At 40.1% G+C, this 17,894-nt stretch overlaps 1 protein-coding gene across 5 annotated transcripts in view; it reads right to left on the bottom strand.

The window, feature by feature from the left end:
* The window catches only part of EPB41L2 (erythrocyte membrane protein band 4.1 like 2), a 266,227-nt gene extending 265,451 nt beyond the window's left edge, over positions 1 to 776 (bottom strand). For all 5 annotated transcript variants that reach the window (XM_078155137.1, XM_078155138.1, XM_078155140.1 and 2 more), the window contains exon 1: positions 602 to 776. The gene's annotated coding sequence lies outside the window, so the exon portion shown is untranslated. The remainder of the gene's footprint in view (positions 1 to 601) is intronic.
* Positions 777 to 17,894: the final 17,118 nt, after the last annotated feature.

The following is a 17,894-nucleotide window of genomic DNA, read 5'->3' as shown; positions in this document are numbered from 1 at the left end:
TTTCCCCTCCAAAAGAGGGAGAAAAAAAAAAGGGCAAAAAATGCGCACACACCAAATGAGATCAAGTTGCTCGCTTCCCCGAGCTGGGAGGCTCTGAAGCTGAGGAGGGAGCGCGGCAGCGCAGGAGGGGCTGGGGCCGAGCTCGCGCCCCCCGCCCGCGCCGGCACCAGAGGGGCTGGGGCGCAGAGCACGTCCTCCTCCTCCTCTTCCTCCTCCTCAGCCCCCTCTGCACCCCGGGGCGCTCGCGGGCCCCCCAGCCCCGGTGCCCGCCGCGCGCGTCTGGCCGCCCCCGGGCTCCCGCAAGACGCGCGACTCCAGCCCCCTCTGGAGGCTCCCGAGGAGCAGGCAAAGAGGGAGGGAGGAAAAGGAGCCGCAGCAGGGAAGGGAAGCAGGGGGCGGCTCCGGCCTGGAGCAACAGGGCTCGCAGAACATCCCCCAGCCCGCCCGTCCCTCCCTCCGCCCCCGCCGGGGACTGTCCGGCCGCCGCCGCTTCCTGCCCGAGATCCCCTTCCCAGATGCAGCCCGAGGGGAAATCAGAGCCGCCCCAGCGAGCCGAGCCACGAGTCGGCCCCGGCTCCTTCCCTCCTTCCCGGCCGCTTACCCCGCACGATGCCCGCCGGGAGCTGGCTCAATCCCTGCGCCCTGTGCTCCGCGTCGCCGGACTCCGCTGCAGCCTCCTCCTCCTCTTCTTCTCCTCTCCTTCTTCCTCCTCTTCCTCCTCCTCCTCCCTCCCGCAGGTTTCAAATTGAAATTCCCTGGCTGGAGCCGTCAGAAGAGTCCGCGCTTCGGCCCCGCCCTCCCCCTGCAGCGGAAACCCCTCCCGCTCCCCCACCGCCAACCCCTCCAGGACACGCCACTGGCACGGAAACCGGCTGAAGGCTGAGCCCTGGGATGAGGCACGGTCCCTCCTCCCCGGCCCCTCTGCACAGCCACTCGTCCTCCTGGTTCAAGGCTCTGGGATGCCAGAGCAAAAACTTTTTCTTTCCTTGTTTCAAAAATCATAGGGTTTCTAGAGCTGAAAAGGACCTTAGGATCAGCCAGCCTCCTCACTTTACAGATGAGGAAACTGAGGCTCGGGGAAGGGAATTGAGAAATTCAGAATTTGAATCCAAGTCTCAGGACACCAAAGAGAGTGTTCCTTCTACTGTACCACAACTCCCTCTGATGTTCTCTTTTGTAGGATACTCCCTTCTGGCTTTTTTTTAAATTGTCCTTTAGTTTTTTATCCTTCGAGATCTTTGGTTCCCATAGGAATCTCTAGGCAGATGATTCCCATTTCTATATTATTCAGCCAGAGGACCTCCAGAGCTGCAGTTTCACATCTCAAACTGGATATCCAAAACAGAACTCATGATCACGCCTCCTTTTCTAAACTTCCCAATTACTGTTGGGGGTTGGGGTACCACCATCGTCCCAAGCACTCAGGCTGCGTTGCAAACCACATTTTCATCCTTAAATCTTCACACTCACTCCATGCATCCTAATCTAGCTGCCCAAGCTTCTTGTTCCTACCTTCACAACATTTCTCCTATATGTCACCTTCCCTCTACTTACACAGCCATCTAACTCTGACCCTCATCACCTCTTGCCAGATTATGGCAATTGCTCTCCAATCCATCCTCCATTCAGTACCAAAATGACTTTCCTAACCGTGTAATGCTCCTCTTCAGTAAACACCAGTGGTCCCTCCTCCCCCAATATGATACCCTCTGTTTAAACACTGAAAACCTTTGATTTCCTGGCCTTACCTACTTTTCTAGTCTTATATTTTTGTTGCAGTGGTTCAGTAGTATCAAACTCTCTTGGCAAAAGATACTGGAGTAGTTTGCCATTTCCTGTTCCAGCTCATTTTATAAATGAGGAAACTGAGGCAAACAGGGTTGAGTGACTTGCCCAGGGTCACTCAGCTAGTAAGTGTCTGAAGCCAGATTTGAACTCAGGGAGAGGAGTCTTCCTGACTCCAGGCCCGACCCTGTGCTGTAACCACTGTGATACCTCCCCATACCCCATGTACGATACAACTACACTGGGCCTACTTGCTATTCTCACCTGACGCTCCATCCCTTGACGCCATCTGCATTTGCTCTGGCTGGCTGTCCTCCATGCCTGATTCCAGGCTTTCCTCTTCATCTCTACTTCTTGAAGTCCTCCAGGCTTCCTTCAAGACTCAGTTCAAATGCCACCTCCCCGAGCTGCTACTACCCACCTCTCTGAAATTACCTTTGGTCTACTTTATATGTCTTGAATTTTCCTGGTTATTTATATCTCATCTTCCCCATTGAAGTTGAGCTCCTTCAAGCTGAGCTTGAAGGCAGGGAATGTCGTTGCCATTCTTTCGGTTTTGTACCCTCAGTGCTGAACAGAACGTAGTAAGCAATTAAAAAATGTTTTAGGACTGACTGCTTCCTCCAGGTTTCTATCTCATCTCAGTATAGTAGAAAAAATAATGGATGTAGAAATGGGAAAGAACCTGAAAGTCGTAAAGACTTACGTTCAAACCCTACCTGAGATACTCAGTAGTTATATAACCTAGGCAAAATTGTCTTAGCCTCAGTTCCTTCATCTGTAAACTGGAGATAATAATAGCATCTGCTTTACAAACTTTAAAATGTTTTTACTATTATCCAGTGATCCTGTCTATGTCTCTTGTTCTCAGTTTTCTCATCTATAGAATAAGAGTTTGGACTAGATGACCTCAAAGGTTATCTGTAAATCTTCTGAATCTTCAATTTCAATAACATCATAAATTTGACTACTTCCTATCTGTTCTTTCCTTTCCCACTCTTTATCCAGTTCACTCCTTTTCCTTTTCCAATATAGCTTCCAACCACTTAACTCTATTAAAAACTTACCTTTGATAAGGTCTTCCCTTAACCAAAATTTTTATAGGTTTCCTCTTAGCCAAATCAAAGACTCTTTCTTTTTCTAATCCTGAGCTTTCTTCAAATTAATACCATATCAGTATCCCAAAAAGAGCAAAGAAAAGGGAAAAGGACCTATTAATACAAGAACATTTATAGCAACTCTTTTCTTGTAGCAAAGAATTGGAAATTGAGGGAATTGCCATCAGTTGGGGAATAGCTGAACAAGTTGTGCTGTATGATTGTAATCATGCTATACGAAATGATGAGCAGCACCATTTCAGAAAGCCTGGGAAGCCATATGAATTCATGCAAAGTGAAGTGAGCAGAGCCAGAAGAACATCATACACAGTAATAGTGATATTGTAACGATGATCGACTATGAAAGACTTAGCTACTCTGATCAAGACAATGATCCAAGACAATTCCAAAGGAGCCATGGTGAAAAACGCGATCCACCTCCAGAGAGAGACCTGAGGAACTCTGCATGCAGATTGAAGCAGACTTTTTTACTTTCTTTATCTTCATTTTTGTTGTTCTTTGTTTTTCTTTTGCAACATAGCCACTATGGAAATATGCTTTACATCACTTCACATGTGTAACTGATATCAAATTGCTTGCCTTCTCAAGAAGAAGGGAGAGGTGAGAGGGAGGGAAAGAATTTGGAACTTAAATTTTTTTTTAATTGTTAAAATTTTTATAAGTAACTGGGAAATATTCAATGAAATAAAATATATTTTAAAATTTTTTAAAAATCAACACCATATACTTTTCTCCTCCTTCATGTTCCTTCTAATCTGGCTATTAATTTTAGTAATTGTTTTGTACCCTTATCTTTCTGACTACCTTCCATTTTTGCTTTGTGGATAGTTGTCTTCCTTTTCGTTCTTTCACTGTATTGAATCTGTCCTTTATTTTTTCCTCTTCCTTTGATAAGTACTCAGGTTGAATTTTCATTCATTTCTTACTTGAAGGCTTTCAAAGCTATCTGGCTATGATTAATCTCTCTCGCATTATCCATCCCAGTCTGATCTCATAACTTCGGTTGTTTTCTTAATTATTTCCACCTTATCACCTCACACCTGGACTATTGCAACACCCTTCTCACAGACTTCCTGTTTCTGGACCCCTCTCCCCTCAAATCTCTACTGCATACTACCACCAGATTAATCTTCCTAACATTCACTTTCATCATTAATCATTTTCATAAACCTTCAATGACTCCCCATCATTGGCAGGAAAAGGTTACAATTCTGTAGCCTTACTCAAAAACGACCCTTCAAAATGTAGTTGCAACCTAATTTCAGTTTTATTTCACAATGCCCCCTTATTCTTTTCATACTATTGTATTTCCTAGCAACCACACATCTTCTGACCTTTCTTTCTGCCTGGAATTCCTTCCTCTTCTCTATCTATCCAAATCTTACCTATTCTAGGCTCAAATCAAGTCCTGTTATCTACAAGGCCTTCCATAATCTGGTTTTAATCTACTCACTAGCTCCTGAACACGAATAGATCATTCTGATTTTGGCTAAGTCTTGAGGCTGGGGCTGCTAGCAGGAGAACAAGAAAGGGAAAGATGAAAACAATAGCTCATTATTTTAAGCTTTTCAAAGCACTTTTCTCAAAATAATCCAGTGAGTTAAGTAGTTACAGGTATTATTCCCATTTTACAGGTGAAGTGACTAGGATTAGATATTAGCCCTCCGTTGCAGAATTAGTGTCAATTGCAGAATCAGGACTCAAACCTAGGTCTTTGGAATCCCATTCAGGTGTTTCTACTTCTCCTCCAACCCCTGTGCCTAAGGTCCTGCCTAGCTTGGTGGAGAGAAAAGTAGGAGTTTTGTCCTATGCTGTATGGTTCAGCTTGTTCCTATCTAGGATAATGGAAATAGTGAAGATAATTTCAACCCTCTTCACCAAGCATGCCCTCTTGACAGCTCTGACCTTAATACTCCTGTTTTCTCTCAGCTTCCCTTCTATTGTATTCTCTCCTGTACAGCTAAGTGGTTGTATCCATTTTATTCCCTCTTCTCACTCTATCAAAGAAAACGTGGCCTGACCCTGAATCCTAAGTGAAAGGCCAACGTTGGCTGAACTCAGCCAGAAGCAAGATAGTGGGCAAAAAATATTAAAAGTATCAAAACTTTAGAACCAAGGACCAAAAGAAGAAATCCACAATGTTTTTTTCCCCAAAAAATCCCAGGAGTTGTGGGAAAGGATAGGTTCTCATGTCCTCCCTCGCTAAGCATCAGTTTTCCCTGTGAACCCCCCCCCCCGACTTAGGATCATAAAAACAAAGTCATTAGATTGAACTCTATTTCCCCAATACAGAGCACTCCTGAGGGATTATTCTGTTTATTTCTCAACAGAATGGTATATCTCATGTTGTTTCCTTTCTGACCCCTTCTCCTACCTTCTCCCTACCTCCTGGAGTCTTTTTTTATTTCTGCCTCCCTCCCCCCCAATAAATCTATTTGAAGAGTTCTAAGGTCTACTGAGCAACTGGTTTTATTATCATTTCCTCAATACCACACCCAGACCAAAGTGCCGTGTAAGGAGTTAGGTTCTCAAAAAGCCAGAGGCCACTCCCAGCTGGAGAACATCTGCCCTGGGAACTTACCAGAAAATCAATACCCTTACACCCATGCCTCCATCCCTGTATATACTGAGATACCCTATCTCCATACACTCACCCTACCAATTCTCCCAATCTCTGTATATATACACTACCCCACCCTCCTTCTGTCTACTACACATCCATCCCCCAATGTGTCAGCTCCTATAGAGTAACCAACCTAACAGTTTGCACAATTATTCACTGACCTTATGAAAGCAAATAATATCTTCCATGGGTCATTACTTAAAATAACTATTAAGCAGACTTGACTGCTTGAATTCTAACACTGAGAAGTTAATACATCATATTTACATATTACTTTCCTCTAATCCATCCTCAAAAAACATTAAAATGCAGTGTGGTATAGAAACAAGAATATTAATCTGTGACTGAGGAAAACTAAAGTCTAATATGGGCCCTATCTCTTCTTTTTTTTTTGTTTTTTTGTTTTGGTGAGGCAATTGGGGTTGCCCAGGGTCACACAGCTGTAAGTGTCAAGTGTCTGGTCTAAGACTAGATTTGAACTCAGGTCTTCTTGCTTGCTGTGAGACCATCTGCAAATCATTTAATTTCCCAACGTCTCAATTTTTTTCATCTGTAAAATGGGGGTAGGAAGTGAGGGTAGACTAAGTAATCTCTAAATTTTCTTTAATTCTGACAGTTTCTGAGGCAATGCTGTAAGGCTAAATTTTGTCCTATATTTGTAGATGAGGGTATGGAGGCTCACAAAAGTTAAGTGATTTTTTTAAAAGGTCATAGTATATGTTACTGTGTGTCCATGGCTGGGATTATACGGGTGTTCTGTGTATGAGTGTAATGCCCTTTCCACTCCACTATTCCATCTTTCTATCATAATCAGTCAATCAAAAAATGTTTACTTATCACCTACTCTATCCCAAGCACTGTGCTAGGTGCCAAGGAATACAAATCCAAGATTATGAGAGAGAGTTGATGGGCTGTCTATTCCATTCCCAATGGAATCAAGGAGGATTGCCAAACCACAGTTGCAGAAAGAAAATTAAATTTGGAGTCAGGAGACCTGAGTTCAAATTCCATCTCTTAAACTTCGTTGTGTAAGTTTGGACAAATCACTTAACCTCTCTAGTCTTTTAGTTCCCTCACTTGTAAAATGAGAGACTTGGATGAGATGATGGCTAAGGTTCCTTTCAGCTACAAAATGATACAGGTCCAATTCAATGCAATCCAATGTAAACCAGCAGATATTTATTAAGTACCTCCTTGCACAACACAAGAAACAGTGTGCCATGAGGGATACAGAGCATAGGTTCAAGTCTTGCCTCTGATACACATTAGTTGTGGGAATCCTGGGCAAGTCAGTTTCTCCACGCCCAGGTTGCTCTCTAAGACTATAAAGCTGCAGAGCAGTTGTTGATATGCATTGGTAGAGGAAATTCCATCGTTGGAGTTCTTCACACTAATAAGGAGAGGGACAGAAAAGACTTCTTGTAGGATAATAGCAAGAAATGGAATGCCCACTTCAGAGAAGAGCAAGTAGGTCAGTTTGGCCAGAATGTAGAGTGCAAGAAAGGGGTGTGATTTGTAAGAGGCCTGGGAAGATAGATTGGAACCAGATTGTGAAGGGCTCTAAATGCCAAGCTGAGCAGTTTGTAGTTTATCCTTAGAGGCTACAGGCCTCTGAGCTGGATAGTGACATAGTCAGACTATTTTGTTTTAGGAATATTATTTTGGCAGTCGCGTGAAAGAGGTATTGGAAAGCAGAGAGACTAGATGCCAGGAATCCAATTAGGAGGCTGTTTCATTAGTTTCTGCAAGAAGTCATGACATGCTGAATCTCTTTCCAGTGACCATGTGAGTGGAGAGAAGGCAATGGATGTAAGAGATGGTGTAGAGGTAGATGTGGGAAATGAGACAGCATGAAAAGTAAAGGGTGACTACAACGTGGAAACTATTGGTCACTAGGTGGCTGGTGATATTCTCAACAGATATTAGAAAGTCAGAAGGAGGGCTGGGTTTTAAGGTGAAGATAGGAAATTATGTTTCAGTTGGGTTTGAGGGTGCCTATGAGAATGGAGAAATCCAACAGTCAGAGGAAGATTATGGTTGGATTTGAAATTTGAGAATCATCTGTATTGAGATCATTGAATTCACAGGAGCTGATGAGATCACCAAGAGAAAGATTGTAGAGAAAAAGGGACCCAGGGTCTAGACTTAGGAAATACTCAAAATTAGGGGATCAGAAATAGACGAAAATGCATTAAAGGAGTCTGAAAAATGTTCAGAGAGGTAGAGAGGAGAGAACTATTTCTTAGCAAAGAGAGAATAACCAATAGGTTGCCAATAGTGTCAAAAGCTACAAAAAAGGTTTTAAAAAATGACGGCTGAAAAAAGATTAGTAATCTTGGAGAGAACAGTTCGAGTTGAATTACCATTAAAAAGGTCCAAAGCCAAAAAAAGGTAATTTAGTGCTGGGAAAAACCTTAGAAACCATCTGGTCCAACCCCACATTCTATGAGGACTTGAAAAGAGAACAGGAATACAGGAAACAGAGACAATGAGTGTTGACATGTCTATTCTCTCTCTCTCTCTCTCTCTCCCATTAAAAGGAAGAAAGATGGAGAACATTAGTTTGAGGTGATAGGATCTTTGAGCTAAGTGATGGGAGAGATTGAAGATTAGAGAGAGAAGGAATAATAGAAGGGACAAGCTCCAGGAGGAAATAGGAGGGAATGGAATCAAGGATAGAAATAAAGATGTCCATGTTGAGAAGAGTGACTTCTTCATCAGATATTTGAGCAAAGGAGGAGAGAAAGGGGAATGATGTCAAGGTGCTTAAAAGAGTACAAATAGGAATAAAGAGGAAGCTTACAACAGATGGCCTCTATTTTTTTTTTATTTAATAGAAGATGATCTGGTTTGGTAATTATTTTTAGGACATAATAAATAATCTACCTGATAACTTCCATCTCTCCTTCTCTACTGTCTTCTTACATTCAACCATGTACAGGTCTCCCCTCAAGAGAAAAAAAGCTTTCACTTAAAGCTACTGCTTGATCTAACAATGGATTTCTTTCTTCTTCATTACCTAGCACCAAATGAGGTCTACCTCCATGGACAAAGTCCATTTCCTTACCATTTATTTACAACTTAACCTCCAATAATCTGACTTCTTCCGTCACTATCTTACTGAAACAGAGTCCTTAAAAGATCGCCAGCAACCTCCTAATTGCCAAACCTGATTATTTTTTTCATCTCTCAGTCTCCTGTATTTTTCTTCAGCATTTAACACTATTGACTTCCATCTCCTAGAAACACAGTACTGTCTTGGACTCCATGACTCTAACTTATCTTGATTCCCTCTTTATCTTTCTAATTGCTCCATTTCATATCTTTCAATTAAATTCTGCCTAATAAACATTTATTAAACACTTTTAAGTTTGAGCCACTATGCTAGCTACTAGAGATATAAAGATTTAAAAAGAAGATGGATTAGAGAGGAGATTGGATTAGAAGCAAAGAGACTAATTAGGAGCCTATTGTAATAGTTTATGGGAGGTGATCGTGTATGTGTGGAAAGGAAGCAGTGGATGTGAAAAATGTTGCCAGTCTAGAAGGGGGGAGGGGTAGAGAAGGAACAGAAAGAATCAAGGATGACTCCAAAGATGAGAACGTGGGTGACTGGATGGATGGTGGTACCCTCAAAAAAAGAGGAATGTTTAGAAGAGGATCTCAAGGCAGAAGATCAAGAACTAGTTTAGACATGTTGAGCTTCAGATCTTGATGAAACATGCAGGGTGACCAATCCAACAGGCAAGTGGTGATGCAGAGCCAGAGTTCAGGAGCAAGATTAGGGTTGGATGTATAGATTTGGGAGTTATCTGCTTAAAGACGTCACTTGAACCATCAGGAACAAGATCTAGTGCAGTGTGAGATTAGGAGTTAGAAGACCAAGGTTTGGATCTCATTTCTACCATTTACCACCTTTGTGACCTTGGGTAAATCATTTAATCTGGTCCTTAGTTCACTCATCTGGAAAATGGTGGTGTAGTGAAGAGCTGGTCAGGGAACCCCTGATCCATTCAGTTCCTTCAGCCCACTTGATTATATGACAGGATGTAAAGGGAAGGTGGCAGACAATGAGGTGATAAGGATTTCCCCCTTTCACCCTGACAGTTGTCACATTTACATCTTGTAAAGGGTGTGAGACCTTGAGTGATTCACATAGACCCTAAAAGGCCTCTTGGAAGACTGAAAAAGGCCATGAAATTTGGAACAGCTTATTTTTAGCTTGTAAAAGAAGTATTTATACTATGTGGCTCTTAGGAAAAATGAAGAAATTCTTCCATCAATTTGATAGAATAGTAGGTTGGCTAGGCATTGGTGAGCTAAAAGATCAGCCACACCTCAAGGTAGCTGTTAAAAAGCCAGTGTTTTCCTCCACCTTTCAGTACCTATAACACTTATCATCTACATCAGTGGTCTCCAAATTGGGGTGTACACACCAAAACAAAAGATGAGGCCAAGATCAGAGTGCTTGAAGAAAATAAGGATCGAGGCTCTCCTGCCTCTGGCACAGCTGGTTTCAGGTAGAGGGTGCTTTATCTTGGTACTGCTGTGGCAGCCGTGGGGCTACTGGTTCCTCTCTTCTTTCTCACCTCCCTCCAAAGGTTGGGCAGGAATTGGTGGTAGAAGGAGAGCTGGAAACCAAGGTGGGAGCCAAGGCAGCCAGGCATGGGGTGATAAGGCTAGGACCCACTGACATCCTGCAAGAAGCGTGATGGCAGAGGTAGCAACAGCATCAAGGAAGTTTGGGGATGGGAGAAGCCAGGAGGCCAGTGGAAGGTGACAGTCAACCAATAAACATTTATTACACAGCTACTATGTGCCAAGCCTTGTGTTAGGTACTGGGGATACAAAGATAAAAGGAAACCTTGAAAAGCTTATAGTCTAGACATATATATATGTAGCTATATGTAATATATATGATATACACATATGCACATATATACACGAGTACAAATATATATACATACATACTGATAGGGAGATACAAATATATAGATATATACAAAATATCTACCAAATTAAATATAAGATAATTTAATTGGGAAGGCGCTAGCAGCTAGAGAGCAAGAAAGACTTCATATAGGCTGAGCTTAAGCTGAGCCTTGAAGCAAACTGGGGTGTGTGTGCTCATACGCTTTTTTTGTTGATAGAAGGCACCACCAAAAAGATTTGGAAATCATTGGTTGATATGACTCATTTAGCCCCAACTGCATCCAATTTCTAACTTTTCATATGCCTGTGTTAGGATTATATTGTAACTATCTTTAGTTGGGGGGAGTGGAGAGAGAGAGAGAGAAAGAAAGAGAGAGTACCTATGTCTGTCTGTCTATCTGTCTATCTATGTCCTGCAGTACGTCCCACAGTGGATATTCAATAAAAACATTTTTTCATCTATTGGCTGATTGATCTGAAAGCTGATACTGAGCTAAAATATTCTAGTCACATATCAATCTGCAACTAAGTCCTGTTGACCTCTAAAGTTGTAATCAGTGATGCTGAACTGAACGTAGGAAATCAAAGCTCAGAGAAATAAATACACACAAAGAGTAAAAAGCAGGACTGTCATTTGAATCCAAGTATTCTGTTTTCAGCACTCTACCTCACTACTCCCAACTTTGTAATTTTAGAGATGCAGAAACTGAGTTCCAAAGAAGTAAAGTGACTTGCCCAAACCCGATCAGCCAATCTGTGGCAGAGTTGAGACTAGACTCAAGTCTCTTGACACCTGATATGGGAATAAAAAAAAAAGAATTCTGTTACCAATGCTTTTCCCATTGCACCATGCTATGCCTAACCTCCATCACAGTTGCCCCCACCATTGGGCACCAGTTCTCTGTGTGGGACATTGTAAAGTAATGCATTGATTAATAAAGATATATAAAGTCAAATCCCAAGAGGCAGGTTGCCCTTTAGAAAACTAGGGGAAGATTGTTAGCATCAATACAATCTTAAACTCTTTACCAAGCTAATGGCATATGTTGGAGTGCATTTTATTATTAGTGTGAATAATTTACAAATATTGCTTTGCTCCGTTTTGTTTTATTTTTACCAGTCTTCTCTTCAAGTCCTATTTAGCATCGAATGCCAAGGCAGAATCAAAAGCCAACTTCATTTCAAACATGACTTGCTGCCATGTAGTTCCAGGGAGAAGAGATTTCCAAAGTCTGGAAGACAGCAAGTTTCAAGTAGGCCAACGGTTATATATGCCAGGTAATCTGGTTGCAATTGGTATGTGCAATTGGTTTGTGCAAGTGGAAAGAGGAAATAAGTTTGGTCACTGGGCTGCAACCCTGGAAACTCTGCCTTATAAAAAGCGAACAGTTGCAGGAAAATACTTTTCATGATAACTATAGTTCTATAAAGGAAAACAACATTGAAAGGTTTTAGAAGTTGTCTTCGTAGGTAATGCAGTGAGCATCCAAGACTTCAGAGAAACTGATGAGAAGCATGCTTCTTCCCTATCTATACAGAGATGGTGTAAGTAAGGTGCAGAATAAAACTTCTATTGTTTTAATCTCAGGCCAATGTGTTTATTTGTTTTGCCTGACTATTACTTCACTTCAGGGTTTGGAGATGTCATTGAGACGTCACAGTGATGTAAAAATATAAAAAATAAAAAGAACAAAAATAAAATAAACCTTTTTTAACTAAAAAAACCTTCAGCATCCAAGCCTTATGGCAATTTGCCTAGCCTGCTTTGTTGACCTAACAGGGTACCTCAATATCGACTTTATGACGTGTTCTGACAAAGGGGACGTACTATCACAAAACTGAAATGAAAGAAGGCAGCATGGTACAGCGTACCGAGCACCACCTCGGGAATCAGAGGATTAGTAGTCAAATTCTTCTGCTGATGTTTACCGCCTGTCTGACCATGGGCAAATCATCACCTCCAGGGGCCTCAGTTTCCCCATTTTTAAAATGAGAGGGTTGGACTAACTGATCTCTGAGGCCTCTTTCAGCCTTAGATCTATGGTGCTATGACCTTATGAAAGGTATAGCTGCAGAATCTAGTAAAATGATAATGACAGGAACCAACATGACTTGTAGCAATCACAAATGTGGTAGCTCTAGAAGGCAAAAAAAATAGAGCTTCCAGAGAAGTGAAGAGACAAAACCACTAAAAAGATCACGTGGACTTCTTGGTGTGGAAATGTATGTCTTTTCATCTATAAAGTCAGCAATATCACTACAACCTATGAGGAACAGAAAGAGGATGAGGAGTAGAATGCATTAGTCTTGTAATCATATGACCTGGGTTCTAAGCTTCTTGGCTCTGTCATTTATAAATGTGAACTTCAGTTTCTTCATATACATGATTGAGGTTGGACTTTCAGTTGTGCCTAACTCCTTGTGACCCCATTTGGGGTTTTCTAGGGCAAAGATACTGGAGTAGTTTGCTATTTCCTTCTCCAGCTCATTTTACAGATGAAGAAACTCAGGCAAACAGGGTTAAATGACTTTCCCAAGGTCACGCAGTTAGCGTCTGAGGCCACATTTGAACTCAGGTCCTCCTGACTCCAGGCCTAGCACTCTATCTACTGTGTCACCTAGCTGCCCATTCACATGTGAATTGTTACTTTTATATGTAATTGGCATCTTTTTTAAATCAAGAATTTAGAAATATGTCTATTGCAAATGTCAATATTTTGACAATGTGGGAAAATATTTATCTTTTCCCTGGAAGTTATGTATTTTTCCTGGAATCCCATGCTTTTCGCCATGTGCATTTCCCATGAGGATTTTTTTTCTTCTTCCATTCCTTCATAAGTTGGTGAGCCAAGGAAAATAACAATATACTGTCCTTCAGGCACTGGTTCCACGTAGGATTTTTTCCTAATGAGTTTCCCCTGTCTCAGCCACAGCTGGAGATGACCTTTTCAGCTGTATAATTGTTGCTCTTTGCTTCTCTTGCCACAAAATCAGGCCAAAGTGGAAGAAATGGTTGATAATATGGACATAGTGACAGGAACTTTTGAAGAAAGTAACTATGTCATCTGGGAATTCATGACATTAAAGGAAGGGGAGGCTGCCATTGCAACATTCTAGCTGGCACTGAGCAAGGTTACTATCTGTGTAGTAACCTTTAGGGACCCTGAGCCTCAGTTTCCTCAATTGTAAAATATCCTTTCTAGCTCTAGAGTTATAAACTCCCAAATCTCTTCTTAAAGAAAGTATTAGGGGAAGCTGGGTGGTGCAGTGGAAATAGCTCCAGCCTTGTAGTCAGAAGGACCCGAGTTCAAATCTAGTCTCAGACCAGACACTTGACACTTACTAGCTGTGTGACCCTGGGCAAGTCACTTAACCCCAACTGTCTCACCAAAAAAAAAAAAGTATTAGACATATGTATGTATACTTATCTGTATGTATATGTGTATAGACATATATATGTATATATAAAATAATTGAGATGTGTAAGCATATGTGTGCAAATATGTACATACAGATAAACATGTACACAGATAAACACAGGTGTGTATAGACATGTATATAGTGCCTTGTATATGTATGTATTATATGTGGTATATATATATATATATATATATAGTACACTATATACATAAATGTGGTATGTTGGAGTCTGTGTGTGTGTGTGTGTGTGTGTGTGTGTATACAGAGAGAAAGAGAGAAAGTGCAGTAAGCAGAATGCTGGTTTGACTCTGGGCAAGGCGCTCAAACTCTGCCTGCCTCAGTTTTCTAAATTGTAAAATGGTGATAATAATAGCAATTCACAGGGTTGTTAAGATCAAAAGAGATATTAGTAAAGAACTTAGCATAGCGCCTGGCACATAGTCAGCACTTCATAAATGCTTATTCCCTTCCCGTCTTTTCTCTATAAGATTTTAGTCTCTTTTGTTTCTTAATTCTGAGACATATTTTCAAATGTATTTTGCACTCTTCTTGGCTTGAAAGTCATTGAATATTGAAACATATATATATAAGCATCTTACTGAATTGTTCATAGAATTTCTCTACCTCTTGTTCCTCTAAAAGAGATGCTGATAGATAATACACAATTATTTTGATGGTGGTTTTTTTTCCTTTCTCAAAAACTCAGCACAACATAACATGAGATAACCAAGTATCCCATGAAGTGATGTTTCTTGTTACCCTTGGGTTCAAAATAAAACCAACTCTCCCAGCTCTGTCCAAGTTGAACTTGTGAATGATCATCCTTCAGTTTAGCTGCAACTTTCTTATATGTTCCTGTTTCCACAACTAGGAGAATGGTAATATTGATGAATTTTAGTCATGTCAAATTATTGGACTGCCTGAGGAGGTAATCTGCAAACACAAGCTAAATGACGGATCACTGGTCATATAAGTAATGTAGAGGATTTTTGTTCAGAAATGAGTTGGAGTAGATGACCATTGAAGCCCCTTCCAATTGGGAATGTTTGCAGTTCTGTAATTCATTGGTCATTAGAAAAGGATCTCACAATTTATAACACTAGAAATTAAACTAATGTTTATGTACACTCTTAAAACTCTTATTCTTTGTACTCTCTTCTCCCTTTTCCATGTTCTGCTACTGTCCCTGCAGAAGCAAAAAGGACTCCTTCTTAGTTTTCTCTTCCCCTTTCAAGAGAGCCAAATAATATTTTCATAAACAAAATCAATGAAAAGAAGAGAAAAATCAACAAAACTGATCACTACATTAAAAAAGTAAAATACACGCAATTTACCATACTTGTGGACCTCTGACCTCTATGAATGGGTGGGGCAGGAGTATATTTTTCTGTCTCTCTACTTTGGAGCTCTCTCATTCTTTGTAATTATGCAACATTCTTTTTGTTGTTTTTGTTCTTTCTATTTACATTATTGTAGTCATGATTTTTTTTTTGGCTTTCCTTCACTCCACATCAGTTCACATAGATCTTTTCATTATTCTTTATTCATCACATAAATTATTTCTTAAAGTTAATATTCCATTACATTCACATGCCACAATTTGTTTAGCCATTCCCCAGTTAAAGGACATCTAAAAATTCTACATACTTATCTAGGTTGCTCTTTGGAAAGCAGGATGCTGGCACTGTATTTAAAGCTTGTCTGGGATTATGAGACTTGCCCAAGTTTATACTCCTCTAGCACAGACTTTGAAAAACCAAGGTTGCAAACTAAATATATGCCCAACATGTGGGCAATGGCTGAACAAATAGTGGTATGTGAATATAAAGGGATATTATTGCAACATAAGAAATGACAACTGTGGAGCAGCTAGATGATGCAGTGGATAGAGCACCTACCCAGGAGTCAGGAGGACCTTAATTTAAAATCAGCCTCAGACGCTTACTAGCTCTGTGACCCTGGGCAAATTATTTAATCCCGGTTTCACTCCTAATCCCCTACTCCCCAAAAGAAAGAAAGAAAAGAAAAGAAGTGACAAATATGATGAGTTCAGAGAAACATGTGAAGACACATATGAATTGATGTAGAATAGAATGAGCAGAATCAAAATACTTTACGTGATGATAGCAAGAATATTATGAAGGAAAACAAATTTGAAAGACCTCGGAACCTCTGATCAAAGAAATCAGCAATAATAACTTCAAAAGTCTGATGCTAAAACATGCCTATTACCTCTTGACAGAGAATTAATTCAAGAATGAAATAACCAATCTCAGATATGTTTATTTGCTTTGTTTATTTTTTTTTTTAATTTGCTTTGCTGGATTACACATCTTTGTTACAAAAAGAGGATTTCTCTGTGATGGAGAATGGGGAGGGATTGTGTAAAGGGGTGGTAGATTAGTGGATAGTGTTAGATGTACGAACAAAAACACTAATAAAGCATTTGAAGTACATAAAAAAGTACAGAAGGGGACAAACAGAACAATTCTATCACTAAATTTTATTTTTTCAAAATTTGCTTATTTATTTTTATTTTTCAACATTGCTATCTTCCATAAGATACTGAATTCCAAATTTTCTCCCCCTCCCTCACCTTTCACCACTCCAAGACACATGCAATCTGATATAGCCTCTACATATACATTCATATTAAATATATTTTCACATTGGCCATGTTGTAAAGAAGAGTTAGAACCAATGGGAGGAACAATGAGAAAGAAGAAGAAAACAAGGAGAGAGCAAATAGTGTGCTTTGATCTGCATTCAGACTCCATAGTTCTTTTTTTCTGGGTGTGGATAGCATTTTCCATCATATGTCTTTTGGAGTTGTCTTAGATCCTTGCATTTCTGAGAAGAGCTAAGTCTATCAAAGTTAGTTATGGCACATTGTTGCTGTTACTGTGTACTGTCTTCTCCTGGTTCTGCTCAGTTCACTCAGCATCAGTTCACACAAGTCTTTCCAGGTTTTTTTGAAGTCTGGGTGCTCATCCCTTCTTATGGAACAACAGTATTCGATTACATTCATATGCCACAACTTGTTCAGCCATTCCCCAACTGATGGGCATCCCATCAATTTCCAATTCTTGGCCAGCACAAAAAGAGCTGTCATAAATATTTTTGTACATGTGAGTTCTTTTCCCATTTTTATGATCCCTTTGGGATACAGACCAGTGTGTATTTATATAATACAGTGTGTGTGTGTGTGTGTGTGTATGTATATGTGTGTGTGTGTGTGTATATGTATATATATATACACACACACATATGTATAATGTGTGAATATATATACATATGTATAATGTGTGAAAATATATATGTATATATATGTATGTATGTATATATATGTATGTATGTATATGTATATATATATATATATATATATATGTTACAGTGGTATGCTGGGTCAAAGGGTATGCACAGTTTTATAGCCCTTTGTGCATAGTTCTAAACTGCTATCCAGAATGGTTAGATCAGTTCACAACTCTACCAAGATGCATTAGTGTTTCAATTTTCCCACATCTTCTCCAACATTTGTCATTTTCCTGTTTGGTCATGTTAGCCAATCTGATAGGTGTGATGTGGTACCTCAGAGTTATTTTGATCTGCATTTCTCTAATCAATAGTGATTTAGAGAATTTTTTTCATATGGCTATAGATAGCTTTAATTTCTTCATCTGAAAACTGCCTGTTCATATCCTTTGACCATTTATCAATTGGGGAATGACTTGTATTCTTTGTAAATTTGTCTTAGTTCTCTAAGAACTAGAAATGAAACCTTTATCAGAGATACTGGTTGTAAAAATTATTTCCCAGCTGTCTGCTTCCCTTCTAATCTTGGTTGCATTGGCTTTGTTTGTGCAAAAACTTTTCAATGTAATGTAATCAAAATTATCCATTTTGCATTTCATAATGTTCTCTATATCTTGTTTGGTCATAAAATCTTCCATTCTCCATAAATCTGACAGGTGAACTATTCCTTGCTCTCCTAGTTTGCTTATAGTATCAGCCTTTAT

The sequence above is a fragment of the Phascolarctos cinereus genome, unplaced genomic scaffold, assembly GCF_003287225.1.
Source record: "Phascolarctos cinereus isolate Bilbo 61053 unplaced genomic scaffold, phaCin_HiC Scaffold_5;HRSCAF=322, whole genome shotgun sequence".
NCBI classification, from domain to species: Eukaryota; Metazoa; Chordata; class Mammalia; order Diprotodontia; family Phascolarctidae; genus Phascolarctos; species Phascolarctos cinereus.
This window is presented reverse-complemented; position numbering and strand designations above follow the sequence as displayed.